Below are 12,029 nucleotides of genomic sequence, written 5' to 3' on the forward strand. Positions count from 1 at the left end.
CCCTCTCTCTGAGGGATATCTGTACACTAACCGGTATCTCTCAGACCCTCTCTCTCAGGGATATCTGTACACTGACCTGTGTCTCTCAGTCCCTCTCTCTCAGGGGATATCTGTACACTGACCGCTGTCTTTCAGACCCTCTCTCGCAGGGGATTATCTGTACACTGACCGCTGTCTCTCAGACCCTCTCTCTCAGGGATATCTGAACACTGACTTGTGTCTCTCAGTCCCTCTCTCTCAGCGGGATATCTGTACACTGACTGGTGTCTCTCAGTCCCTCTCTCTCAGGGATATCTGTACACTGACCGCTGTCTCTCAGACCCTCTCTCTAAGGGGGATATCTGTACACTGACTGCTGTCTCTCAGTCCCTCTCTCTCAGGGGGACATCTGTACACTGACTGCTGTCTCTCAGTCCCTCTTTCTCAGGGATATCTGTACACTGACCTGTGTCTCTCAGTCCCTCTCTCTCAGGGATATCTGTACACTGACAGGTGACTCTCAGTCCCTCTCTCTCAGGGGATATCTGTACACTGACCACTGTCTTTCAGTCCCTCTCTCTCAGGGGGATATCTGTACACTGACCGCTGTCTCTCAGTCCCTCTCTCTCAGAGATATCTATACACCGACCAGTGTCTCTCAGTCCCTCTCTCTCAGGGATATCTGTACACTGACCGGTGTCTCTCAGTCCCTCTCTCTCAGGGATATCTATTCACTGAACAGAGTTTCTCAGTCCCTCTCTGTTGGGGGGATGTTTGTACACTGACTGGTGTCTGTCAGTCCCTCTCTCTCAGGGATATCTGTATACTGATCAATGCCTCTCAGTCCCTCTCTCTCAGAGGGATATCTGTACACTGACCGCTGTCTCTCAGTCCCTCTCTCTCAGCGATATCTGTATACTGACCAATGCCTCTCAGTCCCTCTCTCTCAGGGGGATATCTGTGCACTGACCACTGTCTCTCAGTCCCTCTCTCTCAGTGATATATCTGTACACTGACTGTTGTCTGTCAGTCCCACTCTCTCAGGGGGATATCTGTAAACCGACTGGTGACTCTCAGTCCCTCTGTCTCTCAGGGATATCTGTACACTGTCAGGTGTCTCTCAGTCTCTCTCACTCTCAGGGATATCTGTACACTGACCGGTGTCTCTCAGTCCCTCTCTCTCAGGGATATCAGTACACTGACCGCTGTCTCTCAGATCCTCTCTCTCAGGGGCATATCTGTACACTGACTGCTGTCTCTCAGTTCCTCTTTCTCAGGGGGACATCTGTACACTGACTGGTGTCTCTCAGTCCCTCTCTCTCAGGGATATCTGTACACTGACTGGTGTCTCTCAGTCGCTCTCTCTCAGGGAATATCTGTACACTGACTGGTGTCTCTCCGTCCCTCTCTCTCAGTGATATCTGTATCCTGACTGATGTCTCTCAGTCCCTCTGTCTCTCAGGGATATCTGTACACTGACCTGTGTCTCTCAGTCCCTCTCTCTCAGGGGGATATCTGTTCACTAACTGGTGTCCCTCAGTCCCTCTCTCTGAGGGATGTCTGAACACTGACTTGTATCTCTCAGTCCCTCTCTCTCAGGGATATCTGAACACTGACTGGTGTCTCTCAGTACCTCTCTCTCAGGAATATCTGTACACTGACTGCTGTCTGTCGGTCCCTCTTTCTCAGAGGGATATTTGTACACTGACAAATGCCACTCAGTCCATCTCTCTCAGAGTTATCTATACACCGACCAGTGTCTCTCAGTCCCTCTTTCGCAGGGATGTCTGTACACTGACCGGTGTCTCTCAGTCTCTCTCTCTCAGGGGATATCTGTACACTGACCGGTGTCTCTCAGTCCCTCTCTCTCAGGGATATCTGTACACTGACCGGTGTCTCTCAGTACCTCTCTCTCAGGAATATCTGTAAACTGACTACTGTCTCTCGGTCCCTCTTTCCCAGAGGGATATCTGTACACTGACTGGTGTCTCTCGGTCCCTCTTTCCCAGAGGGATATCTGTACACTGACTGGTGTCTCTCAGTCCCTCTCTCTCAGGGATATCTGTACACTGACTGGTGTCTGTCAGTCCCTCTCTCTCAGGGATATCTGTACACTGACCGGTGCCTCTCTGTTCCTCTCTCTCAGGGATATCTGTACACAGACCGGTGTCTCTCAGTACCTCTCTCTCAGAGATATCTATACACCGACCAGTGTCTCTCAGACCCTCTCTCTCAGGGATATCTGTACACTAACGGGTGTCTCTCAGACCCTCTCTCTCAGGGATATCTATTCACTGACCAGAGTATCTCAGTCCCTCTCTGTTGGGGGGATGTCTGTACACTGACTGGTATCTGTCAGTCCCTCTCTCTCAGGGATATCTGTATACTGTCCAATGCCTCTCAGTCCCTCTCTCTCACAGGGATATATGTACACTGACCGCTGTCTCTCAGTCCCTCTCTCTCAGGGGATATATGTACACTGACCGCTGTCTCTCAGTCCCTCTCTCTCAGAGGGATATCTGTGCACTGACATTTGTCTCTCAGTCCCTCTCTCTCAGGGATATCTGTACACTGACCGGTGTCTCTCAGTCCATCTCTCTCAGGGGGATATCTGTACACTGACTGGTGTCTCTCCGTCCCTCTCTCTCAGCGATATCTGTATCCTGACTGATGTCTCTCAGTCCCTCTCTCTCAGTGAGATATCTGTACACTGACCAATGCCTCTCAGTCCCTCTCTCTCAGGGGGATATCTTTGCAGTGACCACGTTCTCTCAGTCTCTCTCAGGGATATATCTGTACACTGACTGGTGTCTCTCAGTCCCACTCTCTCAGGGGGATATCTGTACACTGACCGGTGTCCGTCAGTCCCACTCTCTCAAGGGGATATCTGTACACTGACAGGTGTCTCTCAGTCCCTCTGGCTCTCAGGGATATCTGTACACTGACCGGTGTCTCTCAGTCCCACTCTCTCAGGGATATCTGAACACTGACTTGTGTCTCTCAGTCCCTCTCTCTCAGCGGGATATCTGTACACTGACTCGTGTCTCTCAGACCCTCTCTCTCAGGGGGATATCTGTACACTGACTGCTGTCTCTCAGTCCCTCTCTCTCAGGGGGACATCTGTACACTGACTGCTGTCTCTCAGTCCCTCTCTCTCAGGGATATCTGTACACTGACCAATGACTATCAGTCCCTCTCTCTCAGGGGGATATCTTTGCAGTGACCGCTGTCTCTCAGTCTCTCTCAGGGATATATCTGTACACTGACCTGTGCCTCTCAGTCCCTCTCTCTCAGGGATATCTGTACACTGACTGGTGTCTCTCAGTCTCTCTCTCTCAGGGGATATCTATACACCGACCAGTGTCTCTCCCTCTCTCTCAGGGATATCTGTACACTGACCGGTGTCTCCCAGTCCCTCTCTCTTAGGGATATCAATTCACTGACCAGAGTTTCTCAGTCCCTCTCTGTTGGGGGGATGTTTGTACACTGACTGGGGTCTGTCCGTCCCTCTCTCTCAGGGATATCTGTATACTGACCAATGCCTCTCAGTCCCTCTCTCTCAGGGATATATGTACACTGACCGGTGTCTCTCAGTCCCTCTCTCTCAGGGATATCTATACACTGACCATGGCCATCAGTCACTCTCTCTCAGGGATATCTGTACACAGACCGGTGTCTCTCAGTCCCTCTCTCTCAGCGATATCTGTATACTGACCAATGCCTCTCAGACCCTCTCTCTCAGGAAGATATCTGTGCACTGACCACTGTCTCTCAGTCCCTCTATCTCAGAGATATATCTGTACACTGACTGGTGTCTGTCAGTCCCACTCTCTCAGGGGGATATCTGTAAACCAACTGGTGTCTCTCAGTCCCTCTGTCTCTCAGGGATATCTGTACACTGACTGGTGTCTCTCATTCCCTCTCGCTCTCAGGGATATCTGTAAACTGACCGGTGTCTCTCCGTCCCACTCTCTCAGGGATATCTGAACACTGACTTGTGTCTCTCAGTCCCTCTCTCTCAGCGATATCTGAACACTGACTGGTGTCTCTCAGTCCCTATCTCTCAGGGATATCTGTACACTGACCTGTGTCTCTCAGTCCCTCTCTCTCAGGGGATATCTGTACACTGAACGCTGTCTTTCAGACCCTCTCTCTCAGGGGGATATCTGTACACTGACTGCTGTCTCTCAGTCCCTATCTCTCAGGGATATCTGTGCACCGACTCTTTTCTCTCAGTCCCTCTCTCTCAGGGGATATCTGTACACTGACCGCTGTCTTTCAGTCCCTCTCTCTCAGGGGGATATCTGTACACTGACCGGTGTCTCTCAGTCCCTCTCTCTCAGGGGGATATCTGTACACTGACTGGTGTATCTCAGTCCCACTCTCTCAGGGATATCTGAACACTGACTTGTGTCTCTCAGTCCCTCTCTCTCAGGGGGACATCTGTACACTGACTGCTGTCTCTCAGTCCCTCTTTCTCAGGGATATCTGTACACTGACCTGTGTCTCTCAGACCCTCTCTCTCAGGGATATCTGTACACTGACTGGTGTCTCTCAGTCCCTCTCTCTCCGGGGATATCTGTACACTGACCGCTGTCTTTCAGTCCCTCTCTCTCAGGGGGATATCTGCACACTGACCGGTGTCTCTCAGTCCCTCTCTCTCAGAGATATCTATACACCGACCAGTGTCTCTCAGTCACTCTCTCTCAGGGATATCTGTACACTGACCGCTGTCTCTCAGTCCCTCTCTCTCAGGGGATATCTGTACACTGACTGGTGTCTCTCCGTCCCTCTCTCTCAGCGATATCTGTATACTGACCAATGTCTCTCAGTCCCTCTCTCTCAGGGGGATATCTGTACACTGACCGGTGTCTGTCAGTCCCACTCTCTCAGGGGGATATCTGTAGACTGACTGGTGTCTCTCAGTCCCTCTCTCTGAGGGATATCTGTCCACTGACCAATGCCTCTCAGTCCCTCTCTCTCAGGGATATCTGTACACTGACTGGTGTCTCTCAGTCCCTCTCTCTCAGGGGATATCTGTACACTGACCGCTGTCTTTCAGTCCCTCTCTCTCAGGGGGATATCTGTACACTGACCGCTGTCTCTCAGACCCTCTCTCTCAGAGATATCTATACATCGACCAGTGTCTCTCAGTCCCTCTCTCTCAGGGATATCTGTACACTGACCGGTGTCTCTCAGTCCCTCTCTCTCAGGGATATCTATTCACTGACCAGAGTATCTCAGTCCCTCTCTGTTGGGGGGATGTTTGTACACTGACTGGTGTCTGTCAGTCCCTCTCTCTCAGGGATATCTGTATACTGACCAATGCCTCTCAGTCCCTCTCTCTCAGAGGGATATTTGTACACTGACCGCTGTCTCTCAGTCCCTCTCTCTCAGAGATATCTATACACCGACCAGTGTCTCTCAGTCCCTCTCTCTCAGGGATATCTGTACACTAACCGGTGTCTCTCAGTTCCTCTCTCTCAGGGATATCTGAACACTGACTGGTGTCTCTCAGTCCCTCTCTCTCAGCGGGATATCTGTACACTGACTGGTGTCTCTCAGTCCCTATCTCTCAGGGATATCTGTACACTGACCTGTGTCTCTCAGTCGCTCTCTCTGGGGATATCTGTACACTGACCGCTGTCTTTCAGTCCCTCTCTCTCAGGGGGATATCTGTACACTGACCGCTGTCTCTCAGTCCCTCTCTCTCAGGGATATCTGTGCACTGACTGGTGTCTCTCAGTCCCTATCTCTCAGGGATATCTGTACACTGACCTGTGTCTCTCAGTCCCTCTCTCTCAGGGGATATCTGTACACTGACCGCTGTCTTTCAGTCCCTCTCTCTCAGGGGGATATCTGCACACTGACCGCTGTCTCTCAGTCCCTCTCTCTCAAGGATATCTGTGCACTGACTGGTGTCTCTCAGTCCCTCTCTCTCAGGGATATCTGTGCACCGACTCTTTTCTCTCAGTCCCTCTCTCTCAGGGAATATCTGTACACTGACCGCTGTCTTTCAGTCCCTCTCTCTCAGGGGGATATCTGTACACTAACCGGTGTCTCTCAGTCCCTCTCTCTCGGGGGATATCTGTACACTGACTGGTGTCTCTCAGTCCCACTCTCTCAGGGATATCTGAACACTGACTTGTGTCTCTCAGTCCCTCTCTCTCAGGGGGACATCTGTACACAGACTGCTGTCTCTCAGTCCCTCTTTCTCGGAGATATCTGTACACAGACCTGTGTCTCTCAGTCCCTCTCTCTCAGGGATATCTGTACACTGACTGGTGTCTCTCAGTCCCTCTCTCTCAGGGGATATCTGTACACTGACCGCTGTCTTTCAGTCCCTCTCTCTCAGGGGGATATCTGTACACTGACCGCTGTCTCTCAGTCCCTCTCTCTCAGAGATATCTATACACCGACCAGTGTCTCTCAGTCCCTCTCTCTCAGGGATTTCTGTACACTGACCGGTGTCTCTCAGTCCCTCTCTCTCAGGGATATCTATTCACTGACCAGAGTATCTCAGTCCCTCTCTGTTGTGGGGATGTTTGTACACTGACTGGTGTCAGTCAGTCCCTCTCTCTCAGGGATATCTGTATACTGACCAATGCCTCTCAGTCCCTCTCTCTCAGAGGGATATCTGTACACTGACCGCTGTCTCTCAGTCCCTCTCTCTCAGAGATATCTATACACCGACCAGTGTCTCTCAGTCCCTCTCTCTGAGGGATATCTGTACACTAACCGGTATCTCTCAGACCCTCTCTCTCAGGGATATCTGAACACTGACTGGTGTCTCTCAGTCCCTCTCCTTCAGCGGGATATCTGTACACTGACTGGTGTCTCTCAGTCCCTATCTCTCAGGGATATCTGTACACTGACCTGTGTCTCTCAGTCCCTCTCTCTCAGGGGATATCTGTACACTGACCGCTGTCTTTCAGACCCTCTCTCTCAGGGGATTATCTGTACACAGACCGCTGTCTCTCAGACCCTCTCTCTCAGGGATATCTGAACACTGACTTGTGTCTCTCAGTCCCTCTCTCTCAGCGGGATATCTGTACACTGACTGGTGTCTCTCAGTCCCTCTCTCTCAGGGATATCTGTACACTGACCGCTGTCTCTCAGACCCTCTCTCTAAGGGGGATATCTGTACACTGACTGCTGTCTCTCAGTCCCTCTCTCTCAGGGGGACATCTGTACACTGACTGCTGTCTCTCAGTCCCTCTTTCTCAGGGATATCTGTACACTGACCTGTGTCTCTCAGTCCCTCTCTCTCAGGGATATCTGTACACTGACAGGTGACTCTCAGTCCCTCTCTCTCAGGGGATATCTGTACACTGACCACTGTCTTTCAGTCCCTCTCTCTCAGGGGGATATCTGTACACTGACCGCTGTCTCTCAGTCCCTCTCTCTCAGAGATATCTATACACCGACCAGTGTCTCTCAGTCCCTCTCTCTCAGGGATATCTGTACACTGACCGGTGTCTCTCAGTCCCTCTCTCTCAGGGATATCTATTCACTGAACAGAGTTTCTCAGTCCCTCTCTGTTGGGGGGATGTTTGTACACTGACTGGTGTCTGTCAGTCCCTCTCTCTCAGGGATATCTGTATACTGATCAATGCCTCTCAGTCCCTCTCTCTCAGAGGGATATCTGTACACTGACCGCTGTCTCTCAGTCCCTCTCTCTCAGCGATATCTGTATACTGACCAATGCCTCTCAGTCCCTCTCTCTCAGGAAGATATCTGTGCACTGACCACTGTCTCTCAGTTCCTCTCTCTCAGGGATATATCTGTACACTGACTGGTGTCTGTCAGTCCCACTCTCTCAGGGGGATATCTGTAAACCGACTGGTGTCTCTCAGTCCCTCTGTCTCTCAGGGATATCTGTACACTGACCAGTGTCTCTCAGTCCCTCTCTCTCAGGGGGATATCTGTACACTGACTGGAGTCTCTCAGTCCCTCTCTCTCAGGGGATATCTGTACACTGAACTCTGTCTTTCAGTCCCTCTCTCTCAGGGGGATATCTGTACACTGACCGCTGTCTCTCAGTCCCTCTCTCTCAGAGATATCTATACACCGACCAGTGTCTCTCAGTCCCTCTCTCTCAGGGATATCTGTACACTGACCAGTGTCTCTCAGTCCCTCTCTCTCAGGGGATATCTGTACACTGACTGGTGTCTCCCCGTCCCTCTCTCTCAGCGATATCTGTATTCTGACATCTGTCTCTCAGACCCTCTCTCTCAGGGGGATATCTGTACACTGACCGGTGTCTGTCAGTCCCACACTCTCAGGGCGATTTCTGTAGACTAACTGGTGTCTCTCAGTCCCTCTCTCTCTCAGGGATATCTGTACACTGACCGGTGTCTCTCAGTCCCTCTCTCTGAGGGATATCTGTACACTAACCGGTGTCTCTCAGTCCCTCTCTCTCAGGGATATCTGAACACTGACTGGTGTTTCTCAGTCCCTCTCTCTCAGCGGGATATCTGTACACTGACTGGTGTCTCTCAGTCCCTATCTGTCAGGGATATCTGTACACTGACCGGTGTCTCTCAGTCCCTCTCTCTCAGGGGATATCTGTACACTGACCGCTGTCTTTCAGTCCCTCTCTCTCAGGGGGATATCTGTACACAGACCGGTGTCTCTCAGTCCCTCTCTCTCAGAGATATCTATACACCGACCAGTGTCTCTCAGACCCTCTCTCTCAGGGATATCTGTACACTGACCGGTGTCTCTCAGTCCCTCTCTCTCAGTTAATATCTGTACACTGACTGGTTTCTCTCCATCCCTCTCTCTCAGCGATATCTGTATACTGACATCTGTCTCTCAGTCCCCCTCTCTCAAGGGGATATCTGTACACTGACCGGTGTCTGTCAGTCCCACTCTCTCAGGGGGATATCTGTAGACTGACTGGTGTCTCTCAGTCCCTCTCTCTCTCAGGGATATCTGTACACTGACCGGTGTCTCTCAGCCCCTCTCTCTGAGGGATATCTGTACACTGACCAATGCCTCTCAGTCCCTCTCTCTCAGGGGGATATCTGTGTACTGACCACTGTCTCTCAGTCCCTCTCTCTCAGGGATATATCTGTACACTGACTGTTGTCTGTCAGTCCCACTCTCTCAGGGGGATATATGTAAACCGACTGGTGACTCTCAGTCCCTCTGTCTCTCAGGGATATCTGTACACTGACAGGTGTCTCTCAGTCTCTCTCGCTCTCAGGGATATCTGTACACTGACCGGTGTCTCTCAGTCCCTCTCTCTCAGGGGGATATCTGTACACTGACCAATGCCTCTCAGTCCCTCTCTCTCAGGGGGATATCTTTGCAGTGACCGCTGTCTCTGAGTCTCTCTCAGGGATATAACTGTACACTGACTGGTGTCTCTCAGTCCCTCTCTCTCGGGGGGATATCTGTACACTGACTGGTGTCTCTCAGTCCCTCTCTCTCAGGGATATATCTGTACACTGACTGGTGTCTCTCAGACCCTCTCTCTGAGGGGGATATCTGTACACTGACCTGTGTCTCTCAGACCCTCTCTCTCAGGGATATCTGTACACTGACTGGTGTCTCTCAGTCCCTCTCTCTCAGGGGATATCTGTACACTGACCTCTGTCTTTCAATCCCTCTCTCTCAGGGGGATATCTGTACACTGACCGCTGTCTCTCAGTCCCTCTCTCTCAGAGATAACTATACACCGACCAGTGTCTCTCAGTCCCTCTCTCTCAGGGATATCTGTACACTAACCGATGTCTCTCAGTCCCTCTCTCTCAGGGATATCTGAATACTGACTGGTGTCTCTCAGACCCTCTCTCTCAGCGGGATATCTGTACACTGACTGGTGTCTCTCAGTCCCTATCTCTCAGGGATATCTGTACACTGACCTGTGTCTCTCAGTCCCTCTCTCTCAGGGGATATCTGTACACTGACCGCTGTCTTTCAGTCCCTCTCTCTCAGGGGGATATCTGCACACTGACCGCTGTCTCTCAGTCCCTCTCTCTCAAGGATATCTGTGCACTGACTGGTGTCTCTCAGTCCCTCTCTCTCAGGGATATCTGAGCACCGACTCTTTTCTCTCAGTCCCTCTCTCTCAGGGGATATCTGTACACTGACCGCTGTCTTTCAGTCCCTCTCTCTCAGGGAGATATCTGTACACTGACCTGTGTCTCTCAGTCCCTCTCTCTCAGGGATATCTGTACACTGACCGGTGTCTCTCAGTCCCTCTCTCTCAGGGATATCTATTCACTGACCAGAGTATCTCAGTCCCTCTCTGTTGCGGGGATGTTTGTACACTGACTGGTGTCTGTCAGTCCCTCTCTCTCAGGGATATCTGTATACTGACCAATGCCTCTCAGTCCCTCTCTCTCAGAGGGATATCTGTACACTGACTGGTGTCTCTCAGTCCCTATCTCTCAGGGATATCTGTACACTGACCTGTGTCTCTCAGTCCCTCTCTCTCAGGTGATATCTGTACACTGACCGCTGTCTTTCAGACCCTCTCTCTCAGGGGGATATCTGTACACTGACCGCTGTCTCTCAGACCCTCTCTCTCAGGGATATATGAACACTGACTTGTGTCTCTCAGTCCCTCTCTCTCAGCGGGATATCTGTACACTGACTGGTGTCTCTCAGTCCCTCTCTCTCAGGGATATCTGTACACTGACCGCTGTCTCTCAGACCCTCTCTCTAAGGGGGATATCTGTACACAGACTGCTGTCTCTCAGTCCCTCTCTCTCAGGGGGACATCTGTACACTGACTGCTGTCTCTCAGTCCCTCTTTCTCAGGGATATCTGTACACTGACCTGTGTCTCTCAGTCCCTCTCTCTCAGTGATATCTGTACACTGACTGGTGTCTCTCAGTCCCTCTCTCTCAGGGGATATCTGTACACTGACCACTGTCTTTCAGTCCCTCTCTCTCAGGGGGATATCTGTACACTGACCGCTGTCTCTCAGTCCCTCTATCTCAGAGATATCTATACACCGACCAGTGTCTCTCAGTCCCTCTCTCTCAGGGATATCTGTACACTGACCGCTGTCTCTCAGTCCCTCTCTCTCAGCGATATCTGTATACTGACCAATGCCTCTCAGTCCCTCTCTCTCAGGAAGATATCTGTGCACTGACCACTGTCTCTCAGTTCCTCTCTCTCAGGGATATATCTGTACACTGACTGGTGTCTGTCAGTCCCACGCTCTCAGGGGGATATCTGTAAACCGACTGGTGTCTCTCAGTCCCTCTGTCTCTCAGGGATATCTGTACACTGACCGGTGTCTCTCAGTCCCTCTCTCTCAGGGGGATATCTGTACACTGACTGGTGTCTCTCAGTCCCTCTCTCTCAGGGGATATCTGTACACTGAACTCTGTCTTTCAGTCCCTCTCTCTCAGGGGATATCTGTACACTGACCGGTGTCTCTCAGTCCCTCTCTCTCAGAGATATCTATACACCGACCAGTGTCTCTCAGTCCCTCTCTCTCAGGGATATCTGTACACTGACCGGTGTCTCTCAGTCCCTCTCTCTCAGGGGATATCTGTACACTGACTGGTGTCTCTCCATCCCTCTCTCTCAGAGATATCTGTATACTGACCAATGCCTCTCAGTCCCTCTCTCTCAGGGGGATATCTGTACACTGACCGGTGTCTGTCAGTCCTACTCTCTCAGGGGGATATCTGTACACTGACCTGTGTCTCTCAGTCCCTGTCTCTGAGGGATATCTGTACACTGACCAATGCCTCTCAGTCCCTCTCTCTCAGGGATATCTGTACACTAACTGGTGTCTCTCAGTCCCTCTCTCTCAGGGGATATCTGTACACTGACCGCTGTCTTTCAGTCCCTCTCTCTCAGGGGGATATCTGTACACTGACCGATGTCTCTCAGTCCCTCCCTCTCAGAGATATCTATACATCGACCAGTGTCTCTCAGTCCCTCTCTCTCAGGGATATCTGTTCACTGACCGGTGTCTCTCAGTCCCTCTCTCTCAGGGATATCTATTCACTGACCAGAGTATCTCAGTCCCTCTCTGTTGGGGGGATGTTTGTACACTGACTGATGTCTGTCAGTCCCTC

This window comes from Mobula hypostoma, chromosome 5, assembly GCF_963921235.1.
Source record: "Mobula hypostoma chromosome 5, sMobHyp1.1, whole genome shotgun sequence".
Taxonomy (NCBI): Eukaryota; Metazoa; Chordata; class Chondrichthyes; order Myliobatiformes; family Myliobatidae; genus Mobula; species Mobula hypostoma.